The sequence below is a fragment of the Gorilla gorilla genome, chromosome 5 (assembly GCF_029281585.2).
Source record: "Gorilla gorilla gorilla isolate KB3781 chromosome 5, NHGRI_mGorGor1-v2.1_pri, whole genome shotgun sequence".
Taxonomy (NCBI): Eukaryota; Metazoa; Chordata; class Mammalia; order Primates; family Hominidae; genus Gorilla; species Gorilla gorilla.
Window position 1 is genome coordinate 134,908,162 of NC_073229.2, and position 16,153 is coordinate 134,924,314.

General features: G+C 41.1%; 1 protein-coding gene across 8 annotated transcripts in view; it reads right to left on the minus strand.

The window, feature by feature from the left end:
* Nucleotides 1-16,153, minus strand: part of CDK19 (cyclin dependent kinase 19) — a 206,357-nt gene that overhangs the window by 149,096 nt on the left and 41,108 nt on the right. For 2 of the 8 annotated variants that reach the window (XM_063707194.1, XM_063707192.1), the window contains 2 exons: nt 15,569-15,630; nt 13,898-14,002 (listed from right to left, as the gene is read on the minus strand). The exons of 4 other annotated variants lie outside the window; for them this stretch is intronic. The gene's annotated coding sequence lies outside the window, so the exon portion shown is untranslated. The remainder of the gene's footprint in view (nt 1-13,897; nt 14,003-15,568; nt 15,631-16,153) is intronic. 2 more of the 8 variants (XM_031012406.3, XM_055391510.1) reach the window with 1 other exon arrangement.

Below are 16,153 nucleotides of genomic sequence, written 5' to 3' on the forward strand. Positions count from 1 at the left end.
GAAGCAAGGTCAAATAGGAGAGAATGGAAAAGAGCTCATCGAATTTAACAGTTAATGACATTTGTGAGAGCATCACTAGTAGAGCAAGCGCTTTGTTCAATACTCTCTCAAGGACCTTACCGTACTTTATTATAATTAGTTAGAATTGATTCATCTCCCTTACCCCATCCCCAAATGAGGAAGGAGACTATCTTGCTCATTTCTGTATATTCTCTAGGAGCTAACTAAGTACTTTGCAAACAGTAGGAACTAAACATGTTACCAAAATAAACTTGTTCATTAGTCTTGGTCATTTTAAAAAATATTTTCACAGTAATAAGAAAATCTAGAAAACTGTCTTTTAACTATACTCCAAAGATAAAAATATATATATTCTGAAAAATAAAATGACAGTGATGATCAAACATCAGTATTTTTATTGTAAAGGTAATTATATCTAGAAATTCACCTAAAAGCAAGTACCTCCTTCTGGAGGGAAGGAGAAAAATATAAATATTTTGCCATTCTTAAATCCCACCCTGTCAGATCAGATAGAGCTAGATCATCAGATCAGACAGTACTGAATCAAAAATCTGCTCCCCTTAGGTGCATTTTAAGATTTAAGTCTTCATGAAATCATCTCAAATATAAATATCAATGAAAAATAAATACTCAAAAAAAAAAAATGATGGGCCAGGTATAATGGCCCATGCCTGTAATCCTAGCACTTAGGGAGGCCATGGCAGGAGGATCACTTGAGCCCAGGAGTTTGAGACCAGCCTGGTCAACGTAGCAAGACCCTGTCTCTACAAAAACTAAAAAAATATTTTGGCCGGGCATGGTGGCTCACGCCTATAATCCCAGCACTTCGGGAGGCCAAGGCAGGCGGATCACGAGGTCAGGAGATCGAGACCATTCTGGCTAACACGGTGAAACCCCATCTCTACTAAAAATACAAAAAAAAAAATTAGCCAGGCATGGTGGCGGGTGCCTGTAGTCCCAGCTACTCATGAGGCTGAGGCAGGAGGATGGCGTGAACCCAGGAGGTGGAGCATGCAGTGAGCCGAGATGGCACCACGGCACTCCAGCCTGGGCAACAGAGTGAGACTCCGTCTTAAAAAAAAAAAAAAAAAAAAAAATATATATATATATATATATATATATATATATATATATATATATAAATTAGCCAGGCATAGTAGCTCATGCCTGCAGTCCCAGCTACTCAGGAGGCTGCAGCAGTAGGATAGCTTGATCCTGGGAGTTCGAAGTTGCAGTGAGCTATGATTGCACCATTGCACTCTAGCCCAGCAGTTCAAGGCCAACCTGGGCATTATAGCAAAACCCAGCTATAAAAAATAAATAAATAAGTAAAATAAAATATTAACACTGGAGATAATTTTATTTCCTTCTTTATGCTTATCTATACTTTTTTATTTTTCTATAATGAATATTAACTACTTGTATAATAATCATTTTCTTTTAAAAGTTTCCATATAAATTGACCTGAATTCGTCTGTATGAAAGCTCAGGTTAACCTGACCTCGTTAAATGATCCATTTCATAGAAATGCCAACCCAAGACCAAATTCTAGTCACTAAAAAGCTGAAAAACAAGAAGTTAGGAAAAGAAAGCTACTGCCAAAGCAGAATAAATACCAACAATAATGAGCCAATCAACTGGGAACTTATGGAGGGCAACAGCATTTTTCCATTTACCATTAAATCAACATTAAAACAAAAAGTAATACTATCCAATACAACACATTTACAATAAGATTTATAATAATAGCTACACTTGTATGGTACTTACTATATGGCAGGGACCGACTAAAAGCCTCAACTAGGCCAGGCGCGGTGCATCACACTTGTAATCCCAGCACTTTGGGAGGCCGAGGCAGGCAGATCACTTGAGGCCAGAAATTCGAGACTAGCCTGGCCAACATAGTGAAACTCCATCTCTACTAAAACTACAAAAATTAGCCAGGCATGGTGGCACGTGCCTTATAGTCCCAGCTACTCAGGAGGCTGAGGCACAAGAATCACTTGAACTTGAGAGGTGGAGTTTGCAGAGAGCCAAGATTGTGCCACTGCATTCCAGCCTGGGCCACAGAGCAAGGCTTTGTCTCAAAAAAAAAAAAAAAAAAAAAAGCCTCAACTATATTAACTCTTTTAGGCTGGGCACAGTGGCTCATGCCTGTTAATTCAAAACTTTGAGAGGCTGAGGCGGGAGGATTACTTGAGCCCAAGAGTTCAAGACTAGCCTGGGCAACACAATGAGACCCTGTCGCTACAAAAAAATACAAAAATGAGTTGGACATGGTGGCACATGCCTGTAGTCCCAGTGACTCGGGAGGCTGAGGTGGGAGAACAGCTTGAACTGAGAGGTCAAGGCTGCAGTGAGCTATGATCACATCATTGTACTCCAGCCTGGGCGACAGGGCGAGACCTTGTCTCAAAGCATACAAAACTCTTACAATCCCTACAACATGCTATGAATCAGGTACTATTAACCATCCCCATTATACAGATGAGGAAACTGAAAGCAGGCAGACTAAGTAACTCGCTCTATATCACAAAGCTCATTAAGTGGCAATCCAGAATTCAAACTTAAGTAGTCTGGCTAAAGAGTCTGTGCTTTAATCGCTATAGTGATTATTTCCCTTCTCAGACGGGGAATATGCCTGTCCAGTCTCACAGGCAAGACAGCACGATACATCTGAAGTTCAGTAAGGCTGGTTTCAAGTAGGGGAAAGCAAGTTAAAGCTGGAGAAGCAAGAAGGGCCAGATGAAGCAGAACAAGTAGGAACACAGGTAAGGATTTTAAGCAATCTGGGTTGGTGTTTTCGTTTGTTTTTTGATACGAGGGGGTCTCATTTTGTTGCCCAGGCTGGTCTCGAATGCCTTGGCTCAAGTCATCCTCCTGCCTCAGCCTCCAGAGTAGCAGGGACCACAGGTACATGCTACCCTGCCCAGCACACAATCTGTGATTTTTGTAGTCTGAAGGTGTGAAGATAGCACAGGCAACTGGTTAAGAGGCCTTTGCAAATAATTTAAATGAGAGGTGGCTATAGTCTAAATTAGGATAGTAGCAGAGGCAATAAAAAGAAGTGGATGGATCTTACAGGTAATTAGGAAACAGTGTCAACAGAACATGTGGTGAAGAAACAAGAGAAAGAACTGCAAGAACTTGATTCCCAGTGTCTAGCTCGGGCAATGGGTGATGGTGATACCATTCACTGAGTTAAGAAGAGCAGATTGGGCAAGTTTTAAATAAGCTGAAGTTGAGAAGACTGTGGTATTGCCCAAACCAAGATGTCCAAAAGGCATCTGGACACACGTATAGTTTAGACAGGAGACGTGGACTAGAGATAGAGATGTGAAAGTATTTAGAAATTGAAGTCATGAGACTAGGAGAAAAGAATCCTGAAAAACATCATTTAAGGATGTTTTTCATTTAAATTTCATTTAAGGATGCTCAGTGGTTTACCAATTATTTCACTTTACTTTTGTCTTTCCAACTAAATACTAAGTTCATTGAAAGCAATGATGCCTCCTACAAGCCTCTGTAACTCCACAGCTTTTCACATATTTATGGGTATTTGTGAGGTACTTAACCAACTGAGATATGGAGAAGGGATAAATAAAATACACTTGACACTAGGAAAATCCTTTTCTTAGGATTCCTTTGATCTTCCATTTTCCCCCCAGGCTTTTGCTCCCTCAATTACTGCTGCCCTGACTGTGCTAATCCAATGGAAAAAGATGAATTTGGGGACTGATAACTCTGGAGTTATGCAAAGGTTCTGTGATCTACTTTCTCATACCCAATACCCCACAAGCAAATTAGGGAAAAATTATTTTGTTTAAGAGAAAAATGGAGAAGAAGGATCCTCATTGAAAATAAAAGACAAAATTTGTTCCAGTGTATTTTATTGCCACAGTAGAAATGTGTATACTGTCAATCACAAAATATTCACTGTTTTTGGCCCTCCATCTTCTTCTCACTGATTGATCTCCCTGATCTCTCTTTCCTCCTATTCCTCCTATCAGACAAGATTAAGCTTTCCAGAAATTTTGTGAACACCCTAGCCTGAGGTCAAAACTCTCTTCTCTGCATTCACCAAGCATGTGTATGCACTATACAAGTAGCATTCATCATATACCACTTTGTATGGTAACTTTTCCATAGTGTGTGACATAAAGAACTTGGGCTATGGACTTATATACCTCATATACCTATCCCACTAAGTCACACAGCGAATGGGTTACTTATACCTTCATATTATCAGTTTTTGCACCTGTAAATTAAGAATATTTACCTTATTCAACAGCTTTGAAGATAAATGAGATAAGGCAGAATACGTAAAGCACCTAGCACAGTGTCCAGCACCTATTACAGGTTCATTAATATCAGTTCCTCCAACAAAATTGTAAACCTTTTAGGGACTATGGAAGAAGTTCACACATAGACATTTCAATTAGAATACTTGGGAAGAGATACAGGAATATGAGTTTTTGACAAATACATACCAGTAAAAATGGAACACAGCACTTGAAATTATTCCTATATGAATAAGTTTCCAGAGAGGAAGTATCATTATCATGTGTATCTTTGTAGCCAATGTAATACCTTGGAGCTAACAATCAAATATTTGATGAATTGATTAACCGATTAGATGACTGACTTCACTGGCTATCTGCCTTTTCAAATAAGATAGAGGTTTACAATAAGAGTCTAGAATTAGGTTTTACATTCAACAGGGCATTGTAGTACATACTGGGCACTACAAGGCTTGCAACAATATACTGAGGTATAGTCTTTGCCCTCCAGAAGTTCAGAATAGAGAAACTAAAGAAAATAGAAGGTATTATATATTAAAACTGCCTAAATCCCATAATTTAAAATACTTTTATGACCATCCATGTAATCCCATCTTTCTCATAAAAGTTAAGGCAAAGTGAAGGAATGGAGGGGAGGAGAATGGAGTGCTCCTATGATCTGATATAAGCAGTACTTGACAATTTTTATACTACCAAATAGAATAATCTATTGAGATTATTATAATTCATGGAGAGAAACTAAATACGTTCCCCCTAAAATCAGGAACAAAGCAAAGATGTCTGCTCTCACCACTCTTATTATTTTTTTTTTTTTTTGAGATGGAGTCTTGCTCTATCACCTGGCTGGAGTGCAGTGGTGCGATCTCGACTCACTGCAGCCTCCGCCTCCCGGGTTCAAGCGATTCTCCTGCCTCAGCCTCCCGAGTAGCTGGGATTACAGGCATAAGCCACCACACCCTGCTAATTTTGTATTTTTAGTACAGAAGGGGTTTCTCCATGTTGATCAGGCTGGTCTCAAACTCCCAACCTCAGGTGATCCGCCCGCCTCGGACTCCCAAAGTGCTGGGATTACTGGCATGAGCCGCCACGCCCAGCCTGCTCTCACCACTCTTAATCAACATAGACTGCAAGTCTTAGCTAATATAAGACAAGAAAAGGAAATAAGAGGTATACAGATTGGAAAGGAAAAAATAAAACTTTGTTCACAGATGACATAATTGTCTATGAAGAAAATCCCAAAGAATCAACAAAAAAAAAACTCCTGGAACTAATAAACAATTATAGCAAGATTGCAGGGTACAAGATTAATATAAAAAGTCAATTGTTTTATTATATACCAGCAATAAAAAATTGCAGTTGGAAATTACAAATACAATACCATTCACATTAGCAACCCAAAAAAGAAATATTAGGTATAAATCTAACAAAAGCATAAAATATATATAAGGAAAACTTAAACTACAAAACTGTGATAAAAGAAATCAAAAAAGATCTAAATAAGTGGAGAGATATTCCACATATAAGTCTAAGAAGACTCAATATTGTCAAGAGCTCAATTCTTTCTAACTTAATCTATAGATACAACATAATCCCAAACAAAATCCCAGCCAATTGTTTTGTGGACATTGACAAACTGATTCTAAAGCTCATGGGGAAAGACAAAAGACCCAGAATAACCAATGCAATATTGAAGGAGAAGAACAAAGTTGGAAGACTGATACTACCCAACTTCAAGACTTATTATAAAGCCACAGTAATCAAGACAGTGTGATATTGGTGACAGAAAAGACAAATAGATCAATGGAACAGAATAGAGAGCTCAGAAATAGACTCACACAAATATACTCACATGTTCGTTGACAAAGGAACAAGGAACAGCAATGGAGAAAGAAGTTGTTTCAACATACAGTGCTAGTTCTAGCACTGGACAACTGGACGTGCATATGCTAAAAAAAAGAATCTAGACACAGACCTTACACCCTGCACAAAAATTAACTCAAAATGGACTGCTGACTTAATATAAAATGGAAAACTATAAAATTTTTAGAGAAGGCCGGACACGGTGGCTCACGCCTCCAATCCCAGTACTTTGGGAGGCCGAGGCAGGTGGATCACCTGAGGTCGGAAGTTCAAGACCACTCTGGCCAACATGGCAAAACCTCATCTCTACTAAAAATACAAAAATTTGCTGGGTGTGGTGGCGGGCACCTGTAATCCCAGCTACTCAGGAGGCTGAGGGAGGAGAATTGCTTGAACTCAGGAGTCAGAGGTTGCAGTGAGCCAAGATAGTGCCACTGTACACCAGCCTGAGCAACAGAGCAAAACTCCATCTCAAAAATAAATAAATAAATAAATAAATAAGTAAAAATTTTAGGTGATAACATAGAAGAAAACCTAGATGACCTTGGGTTTACAGTACTAAAACACAATTCTTTTTTTTTTTTTAATTTGGGAAGTGGGACTTGACTAAAATGAAAAACTTAGGCTCTGTGAAAGGCACTTTAAAGAAAATAAGAAGAGCCAGGCATGGTGGCTCATGCCTATAATCTCAACACTTTGGAAGGCTGAAGTGGGAGAATTGCTTGAATCCAGGAGTTTGAGACCAGCCTAGGCAACATAGCAGGACCATGTCTCTACAAAAAATTAAAAATTTTTGACATTTTAGGAAGAAGGATCACTTGAGCCCTGAAGGTTGAGGCTGCAATTAGCTATGATCACACCACTGCACTCCAGCCTGGGTGACAGAGTGAGAATCCATATCAACAAAAAGAAGAGAACAGGTCAGACGCGGTGGCTCACGCCTGTAATTCCAGCACTTTGGGAGGCCGAGGCGGGTGGATCACGAGGTCAGGAGATTGAGACCATCCTGCCCAACAACATGGTGAAACCCCGTCTCTACTAAAAAGACAAAAACTTAGCTGGGTGTGGTGGCACGTGCCTGTAGTCCCAGCTACTTGGGAGGCTGAGGCAGGAGAATCGCTTGAGAACCCAAGAGGCGGAGGCTGCAGTGAGTCGAGATCACACCTCTGCACTCCAGCCTGGTGATACAGCAAGACTCCATCTCAAAAAAAAAAAAAGACAAGGAGGGGAGGGGAAGGAAATATTATATATATAAATATAACATGGGGAGAATTGAACAATTTAACACCCAAATCCAATTAAAAAATAGGTAAATGATCTGAATAGACATTTCTCAAGGAAAGATATACAAATGACGAACAGGTATATGAAAAATGTTCAACATCACTCATTATCAGAGAAATGCAAAACCCCAATGATATATATCATCTCACACCAGTTTAAAATGGCTATTATCAAAAAGAGAAAATAACAAATGTTGGCAAGGAGGCAGAGAAAGGGGAACTCTTATATACTGTTGGTGAGAATGTAAATTAATACAGCCATTATGGAAAACAGTATGAACATTCCTCAAAAAACTAAAAATAGAAATACCATATGATCCAGCAATCCCACTACTTGGTATATATCCAAAGGAAGGAGAATCAGTATGTCAAAGAGATAGCTGCACTCCTATGTTTATTGCAGCACTATTCACAATACTGAAGATAAGGAATCAACCTAAACATCCTTCAAGAGATGAATGGATAAAGAAAATGTGGCAAATATATAATGGAAAATTATTCAGCTACAAATGACTGAAATCCTGTCATTTGCAGGCCAGGCATGGTGGCTCACACCTGTAATCCCAGCACTTTGGGAGGCCAAGGCAGACGGATCACTTGACATCAGGGGTGCAGGACCACCCTGGCCAATGTGGTGAAACCCCATCTCTACTAAAAATACAAAAGAAATTATCTGGGTGTGGTGGCAGGCCCCTGTAATCCAAGCTACTCAGGAGGCTGAGGCAGGAGAATCCTTTGAAACCGGGAGGCAGAGGTTCCAGTGAGCCCAGATCACACCACTGGACTCCACCCTGGGCAACAGAGCGAGACTCTGTCTCAAAAAAAAAGAAAGAAAAAAGAAATCCTGTCATTTGCAGCATCACTGACCCTGCAGGGCATTATTTTAAGTAAAATATGCAATGTATAGAAAGACAAATACCACGTTTTCACTTATGTGTAGGAGTACAAAAAGTTGATCCTACCTAGTGCAATGGCTCATGCCTGTAATCGCAGCACTTTGGGAGGCTGAGGCAGGAAGACTGCTTGAGCCCAGGAGTTCCAGACCAGCCTGGGCAATATAGTGAGACCCTGTCTCTAAGAAAATAAACAAATAAGGCTGGGCATGGTGGCTCACGCCTGTAATCACAGCACTTTGGGAGGCCGAGGTGGGCAGATCACCAAGGTCAGGAGTTCGAGATCAGCCTGGCCAACATGGTGAAACCTTGTCTCTATTAAAAATTCCAAAATAAGCTGGGCATTGTGGTGCGTGTCTCTAGTTCCAGTTACTCGGGAGGCTGAGACAAGAGAATCATTTGAACCAGAAGGTGGAGGTTGCAGTGAGCCAAGATTGTGCCACTGCACTCCAGCCTGGGCGACAGAGTGAGACTCTGCTTCAAAAATAAATAAATAAATAAATAAATAGGAAAAAAAAAAGTTAACCTCATGGAAGTACCAAGTAGAACAGTGGTTATCAGAAGCTGGGAAGGGCCAGGGGATGGGGAGAAAAGGAGAGGTTGGTTAACAGGTACAAAATCACAGATAGGAGGAATAAGTTCTGGTGTTCCATAGCACAGAAGAGTGACTATAGTTAATAATAATTGGCCAGGCGCAGTGGCTCAAGCCTGTAAACCCAGCACTTTGGGAGGCTGAGGTGGGCAGATGACCTGAGGTCAGGAGTTCGAGACCAGCCTGGCCAAAAACCTCCACCTCCCAGGTTCAAGCAATTCTCTCGCTTCAGCCTCCCAAGTAACTGGGACTACAGGCATACGTCACCATGCCTGGCTAATTTTTTGTATTTTTAGTAGAGATAGGGCTTCACCATGTTGGCCAGGCTGGTCTCGAACTCCTGACCTCAGGTGATCCGTGCTCCTCAGCCTCCCAAAGTGCTGGGATTACTGGTGTGAGCCACAGCACCCAGCCAAGAAGAGAGAATTTTGAATGTTCCCAACACAAATAAATGATAAATGTTTGAGGTGATGAATATGCTAATTATCCTGATTTGATCATTACACATTGTATACATGTGCTGGAGTATCACATGTAACCCCATAAATACGTAAAATCATTATATATCAATTAAAAATATTTTTTAAATTTGGGAAGTTAGACTTGAGTAAAACTAAAACTTTTGCTTTGTGAAAGATATTTTCAAGAAGGCAAAAATACAAGCCATTGACTGGGAGAAAATAATTGCAAAACAAATATCTGATAAAGAAGTGGTATCAGAAATAAACAAAGAACTCTTAAAACTCAACAATAAGAAAACAGACAGCCCTCCTTTCTTGAGAGGAGCTCTGAAAAGAAAACAAAAAGAAAAAGAAAACAAACAACTCAATTAAAAAATAAGCAAAAGATCTGAACAGACACCTCACCAAAGAAGAAATGCAGATGGGAAATAGGACACATGAAAAGATGCTCAACTCTCATGTCATTAGAGGTTGCAAATTAAAACACACCACTGCACACCCATTAGCATGGCTAAAATCCAAAACACTGACAACATCAAATGCTGACAAGGATGTGGAGCAATAGGAATGCTCGTTCATTGCTGGTGGGAATGCAAAGTAGTACAGCCACTTTGGAAGACAGTTTGGCAGTTTCTTACAAAACTAAACATGCTCATGCCATGTGATCCAGCAATTGCACTCCTTGGTATTTACCCAAAGAAGATGAAAACATGTCTAAAGAAAAACCTGCATACAAATGTTTATAGCAGCTTTACTCATAATTGCCAAAAGCTGGAAGCAACCAAGATATCCTTCAGTAGGTGAATGGATAAACTTGATATGTCCAGAAATAGAACATTATTCTGCACTAAAAAGAAATGAGCTATCAAGCCATGACAAGACATGGAGGATTCTCAAATGCATATTACAAAGTGCAAGAAGCCAACCTGAAAAAGCTACATACTCAACTCTATGACATTTTGGAAAAGGCAAAACTGTAGAGACAGAAAAAGATCAGTGGTTGTCAGGGGCTTGCAGGGAGGGAACCAGGGATGAAAAGGTGTAGCACAGGTGATGTTTAGGGCAGTGAGCTACTCTGTATGATACTGTAATGGTTAAATACATATCATTACACATTTATCAAAACCCATAGAATATACCTAATGTGTAGAGAGCAAACCCAAATGAAGGCCAGGCATGGTGGCTCAAGCCTGTAATCCTAGCACTTTGGGGGTCCAAGGCAGGTGGATCACCTGAGGTCAGGAGTTTGAGACCAGCCTGGCCAACATGACGAAACCCCATCTCTACTAAAAATACAGAAAAATTAGCCTGGCATGGTGGCACGTGCCTGTAGTCTCAGCTACTCGGGAGGCTGAGGCAGGAGAATTGCTTGAACCCTGGAGGCAGAGGTTGCAGTAAGCCAAGATTGTACCACTGCATTCCAGACTGGGTGACAGAGAGACTCCGTCTCAAAAAAAAAAAAAAAAAAACCCTAATGTAAACTATGAACTTTAGTTAACAATAATGCAACGATACTGAATTATCAATTTAGCAAATGTGTCTCAGTAAAGCAAGATGTTAATAATAGGGAAAATTGGCCAGACACCGTGGCTCACACCTGTAATCTCAGCACTTTGGGAGGCCGAGGCAGGTGGATCATCTGAGGTCCGGAGTTCGAGACCAGCCTGGCCACCATGGTGAAACCCTGTCTCTACTAAAAACACAAAAATTAGCCGGGCATAGTGGCACATGCCTGTAATCCCAGCTACTAGGGAGGCTGAGGCAGGAGAATCGCTTGAACCTGGGAGCTGGAGGTTGCAGTGAGCTGAGATGGCACCACTGCACTCTAGCCTGGGTGAGAGAGTGAGATTCCATCTCAAAAAATAATAATAATAATAACAGGGAAAACTGGGGAGCAGGGGGTGGTATATGGGAACTCTACTTTCTACTCCAGGTTTTCTGTAAACCTAAAACTGCTCAAGAAAATAGTCAATTAATTTTTTTAATATTTTCATAACCATCCATTTAATCTCATCTTTCTCATAGAAACTGAGTTGGAGTTGGGAGCTGGGTGAGGAGTCTTCCTATGTCTTGATACAGATACTCTATTGAGATTCTCAACTGGTAGCAAAATACACCACACTCAGATTAGCTAAACAAATATAAAAATGCATAATTCAACAGTGATGAAAATGGCCAACTAGCCTGCAAATGTATGAAAGGCTTTAAATTGCTTCCAACCTATTATTGGTAAAGAGAAAATATCCTCAAAATAGCTACTGAAAAAAGTAAAATAAAGGCAAAAAGGTTTGGGAAGTAAAATTGTAGCTTACCCCAATAAACAGCCTGAAATTCACCTATCTCTTCTAGTTAAGAAAAACAGCTTTCTGAATAGGAGGAAGTGAAAGAATAGTGAAATTTGGTTCATTGTAAAATGGTGTGCTCCTGTGTTGGGCACACAGTAGAGATTTCATAAATACATACTATCCAACTTCACATAAGGTGTATATCCTAAATATATGATATAATATGCAGCTACTTTGTATTAGTCCGTTTTCGTGCTGCTGATAAAGACATACCCAAGATTGGGAAGAAAAAGAGGTTTAATTGGACTTACAGTTCCACATGGCTGGGGAGGCCTCAGAATCATAGCAGGAGGCAAAAGGCACTTCTTACATGGCGGTAGCAAGAGAAAATGAGAAGGATGCAAAAGCAGAAACCCCTGATAAAACCGTCAGATCTCATGAGACTTATTCACTACCACAAGAATAGTATGGGGGAAACTGCTCCCATGATTCAAATTGTCTCCCACTGGCTCCATCCCACAACATGTGGGAATTATGGTTGTAGAATTCAAGATGAGATTTGGGTGGGGACACAGAGCCAAACCATATCATTCCACTCCTGACCCCTCCAAATCTCATGTCCTCACATTTCAAAACCAATCATGCCTTCCCAAGAGTCCCTCAAAGTCTTAACTCATTTCAGCATTAACCCAAAAGTCCACAGTCCAAAGTCTCATCCAAGACAAGGTAAGTCCCTTCCACCTATGAGCCTGTAAAATCAAAAGCAAGCTAGTCACTTCCTAGATACAATGGGGTACAGGAATTGGGTAAATACAGGCATTCCAAAGGGAGGAACTGGCCAAAACAAAGGGGTTACAGGCCCATGCAAATCCGAAATCCAGCAGAGCAGTCAAATTTTAAAGCTCCAAAATGATCTCCTTTGACTCGAGGTCTCACATCCAGGTCACACTGATGTGAGAAGTGGGTTCCCATGGTCTTGGGCAGCTCCAACCCTGTGGCTTTGCAGGGTATAGCCCCCCTCCTGGCTACTTTCACGGGCTGGTGTTGAGTGTCTGCAGCTTTTCCAGGTGCATGGTGCAAGCTGTCAGTGGATCTACCATTCTGGGGTCTGGAGGTCTTCTCACAGCTCCACTAGCCTGTGCCCCACTAGGGGCTCTGTGTAGGGGCTCCAACCCCACATTTCCCTTCTGCACTGCCCTAACAGAGGCTCTCCATGAGGGCCTCGCCCCTGCAGCAAACTTTTGCCTCGGCATCCAGCATTTCCATACATCTTCTGAAATCTAGACGGAGGTTCCCAAACCTCAGTTCTTGTCTTCTGTGCACCCACAGGCTCAACACCACATGGAACCTGCCAAGGCTTGGGGCTTCCAACCTCTGAAGCAACAGCCTGAACTGCACTTTGGCCACTTTTAGTCACAGCTGGAGTGACTGGGATGCAGGGCACCAAGTCCCTAGACTTCATACAGCACAGGGACCCCTAGCCCAGCCCACAAAACCATTTTCTCCTAGGCCTCCAGGCCTATGATGGGAGAGGCTGCCTTGAAGATCTCTGACATGCTCTGGAGACATTTTCCCCATTGTCTTGGGAATTAACATTCTGCTCCTCGTTACTTATGCAAATTTTTACAGCTGGCTCCCATTTTCTGGGTTTTTCTTTTCCATAACATTGTCAGGCTGCAAATTTTCCAACCTCTTATGCTCTGCTTCCCTTGTAAAACTGAATGCCTTTAACAACATCCAAGTCACCTCTCGAATGCTTTGCTGCTTAGAAATTTCTTCCGCCAGATACCCTAAATCATCTTTCTCAAGTTCAAAGTTCCACAAATCTCTAGAGCAGGGTCAAAATGCCACCAGTCTCTTTGCTAAAACATAACAAGAGTCACCTTTGCTCCAGTTCCCAACAAGTTCCTCATCTCCATTTGAGAACACCTCAGCCTGGACCTTGTCCTTATCACTATCAGCATTTTGGGCAAAGCCACTCAACAAGTCTCTAGGAAGTTCCAAACTTCGCCACATTTTCCTATCTTCTTCTGAGCCCTTCAAACTGTTCCAACCTCTGCCAAAGTCACTTCCACATTTTCAGGTATCTTTTAAGCCGCGCCCCACTCTACTGGTACCAACTTACTATATCAGTCTGTTTTCACGCTGTTAATAAAGACATACCTGAGATTGGGAAGAAAAAGAGGTTTAATTGGACTTACAGTTCCACACGGCTGGGGAGGCCTCAGTATTACAGCGGGAGGCAAAAGGCACTTCTTACGTGGCGGCAGCAAGAGAAAATGAGAAGGATCCAAAAACGGAAACCCCTGATAAAACCATCAGATCTCATGAGACTTATTCACTACCATGAGAGCAGTAGGGGGGAAACCGCCCCCTTAATTCAAATTATCTCCCACCGAGTCCCTCCCACAACATGTGGGAATTATGGGAGTACAATTCAAGATGAGGAGATATGGGTGGGGACACAGAGCCAAACCATATCACACTTACTTGGTATCTAAACAACTATAATTTCCAGAAGCCCCTAAGAAAACCATTCCTCTGATTCCCATTCAGAATCTATCTAAAAACTAGTCACATTACTAACTTTATGTCTAAGAGTACATTGTTAGCTGCTATAGATCTCTTTCTAAAAAAAAAAACAAAACTGCCAAGGCAGGAGGGTTGTTTGAGGCCACAAGTTCCAGACCAGCCTGGGCAATAAAGCAAGACCCTGTCTCTACAAATAACTTAAAAAGTAGTCAGGTGTGGTGGCGTGAGCCTGTGGTCCCAGCCACTTGGGAGGCTGAAGTGGGAGGATTGCTTAGGCCTGGGAGGTCAAAGCCACAATGAGTTGTGATGGCACCACTGCACTCAAGGCTGGGAAATAGTGAGTCCCTGTCCCCCCCCTCCCCCCAAAAAAAAGAGACTCATTAAGAAGGTCTCCATAGCAGGGCGTGGTGGCCAATGCCTATAATCTTAGCACTTTGGGAGGCTAAGGCGGGCAGATTGCTTGAGCCCAGGGGCTCAAGGCCAGCCTGGGCAACATGGGGAAACCCCGTCTCTTAAAAAAAAAAAAAAAAAGGTCTCTATAAAAACATATTTTACAAGTGTGTGGGATGAGAACTAACTATAGGCAGATCACGAGGTCAAGAGATCAAGACCATCCTGGCCAACATGGTGAAACCCCAACTCTAATAAAAATACAAAAATTAGCTGGGCGTGATGGTGCGTGTCTGTAGTTCCAGCTACTTGGGAGGCTGAGGCAGGAGAATCACTTGAACCCAGGAGGTGGAGGTTGCAGTGAGCCAAGATCGCACCACTGCACTCCAGCCTGGCAACAGAGCGAGACTCTGTCTCAAAAAAAAAAAAAAAAACAAGTTATCAAGAGACAGGTAACTAGCATATTGGAAACTAACATTTCTGGCAAATGGGACCTATAGCATGAATGCCTATCTTCCAGTCATGAGTCATGGATTAGGCTGCCCCTCTATTGTGAAGCAATTTTTCAGTAAAAGGAGCAGCATATGAATTATGACTTGGACAAGTTCCCACAAAGAAATCAGAGTAAAGCTAGGTCTGAGAAAATTACATGGTATATAGCATACATTATACTAATGCTGTTTTCCTACTCACTCCTACTATTTCTTAATGGCAAACAAGTGAAATTTAGAGTCTTTAGTTCTATCTAAATCTTACTTTTTTTAATGAATTTTAGTAATACTGAATACAACTGTACGCGTATTATCTTGGTTTTAAATTTTATGAAAGTGAATCATTTAATGCATCATTATAAATTACTTAGTGATTACACTTGTGAAAAGCTCTCACCTGTCACATACCCACCCCAGCACACACACACAATGACACCAGAAGGCAATACTCTGCTTTACCTTCTGCTGAAAAGTCTGCTACCTCCAACGCTTGAGGTCCATACACGAAGCCCTCCTGGAATCTATGAACACAGCAGAGGCAAAAGGCAGAGAAGTTTATGTAGATTTAAAGTTACACTGCCCAAAACATAAAATGCCAAATGCCTATCACAAGTCTACATATCTGCCAAGGAACTCAGATTTTAGATTTGACAATGAGCATATCAACAATATATAGGTAACATTCACAATTAATTATACATAAGGCAGCTTATTGTATGAAAAGACCAAAAGTTGAGCCTTAACTAATTATATTCTTATCAAAAGAACCAATTTATACTATTGGAAAAACTAATGCAGCAATAAAGTATGAATTTATATACACTGAAAGTAACAATTCAACTTTTTAAATTATGTGAGAGCCAATACATATGCAGTAGTCCCCCCTTATCCATGGGGGATACGTTCCAAGACCCCCAGTAGCTGCCTGAAATCTGGGATAGTACCAGACACCCTATACAGACTGTTTTTTAATCTAATAACTAAAATGGCTACTAAGTGACAGGTAGTGTCTACAGCATAGATATACTGGACAAAAGGATGATT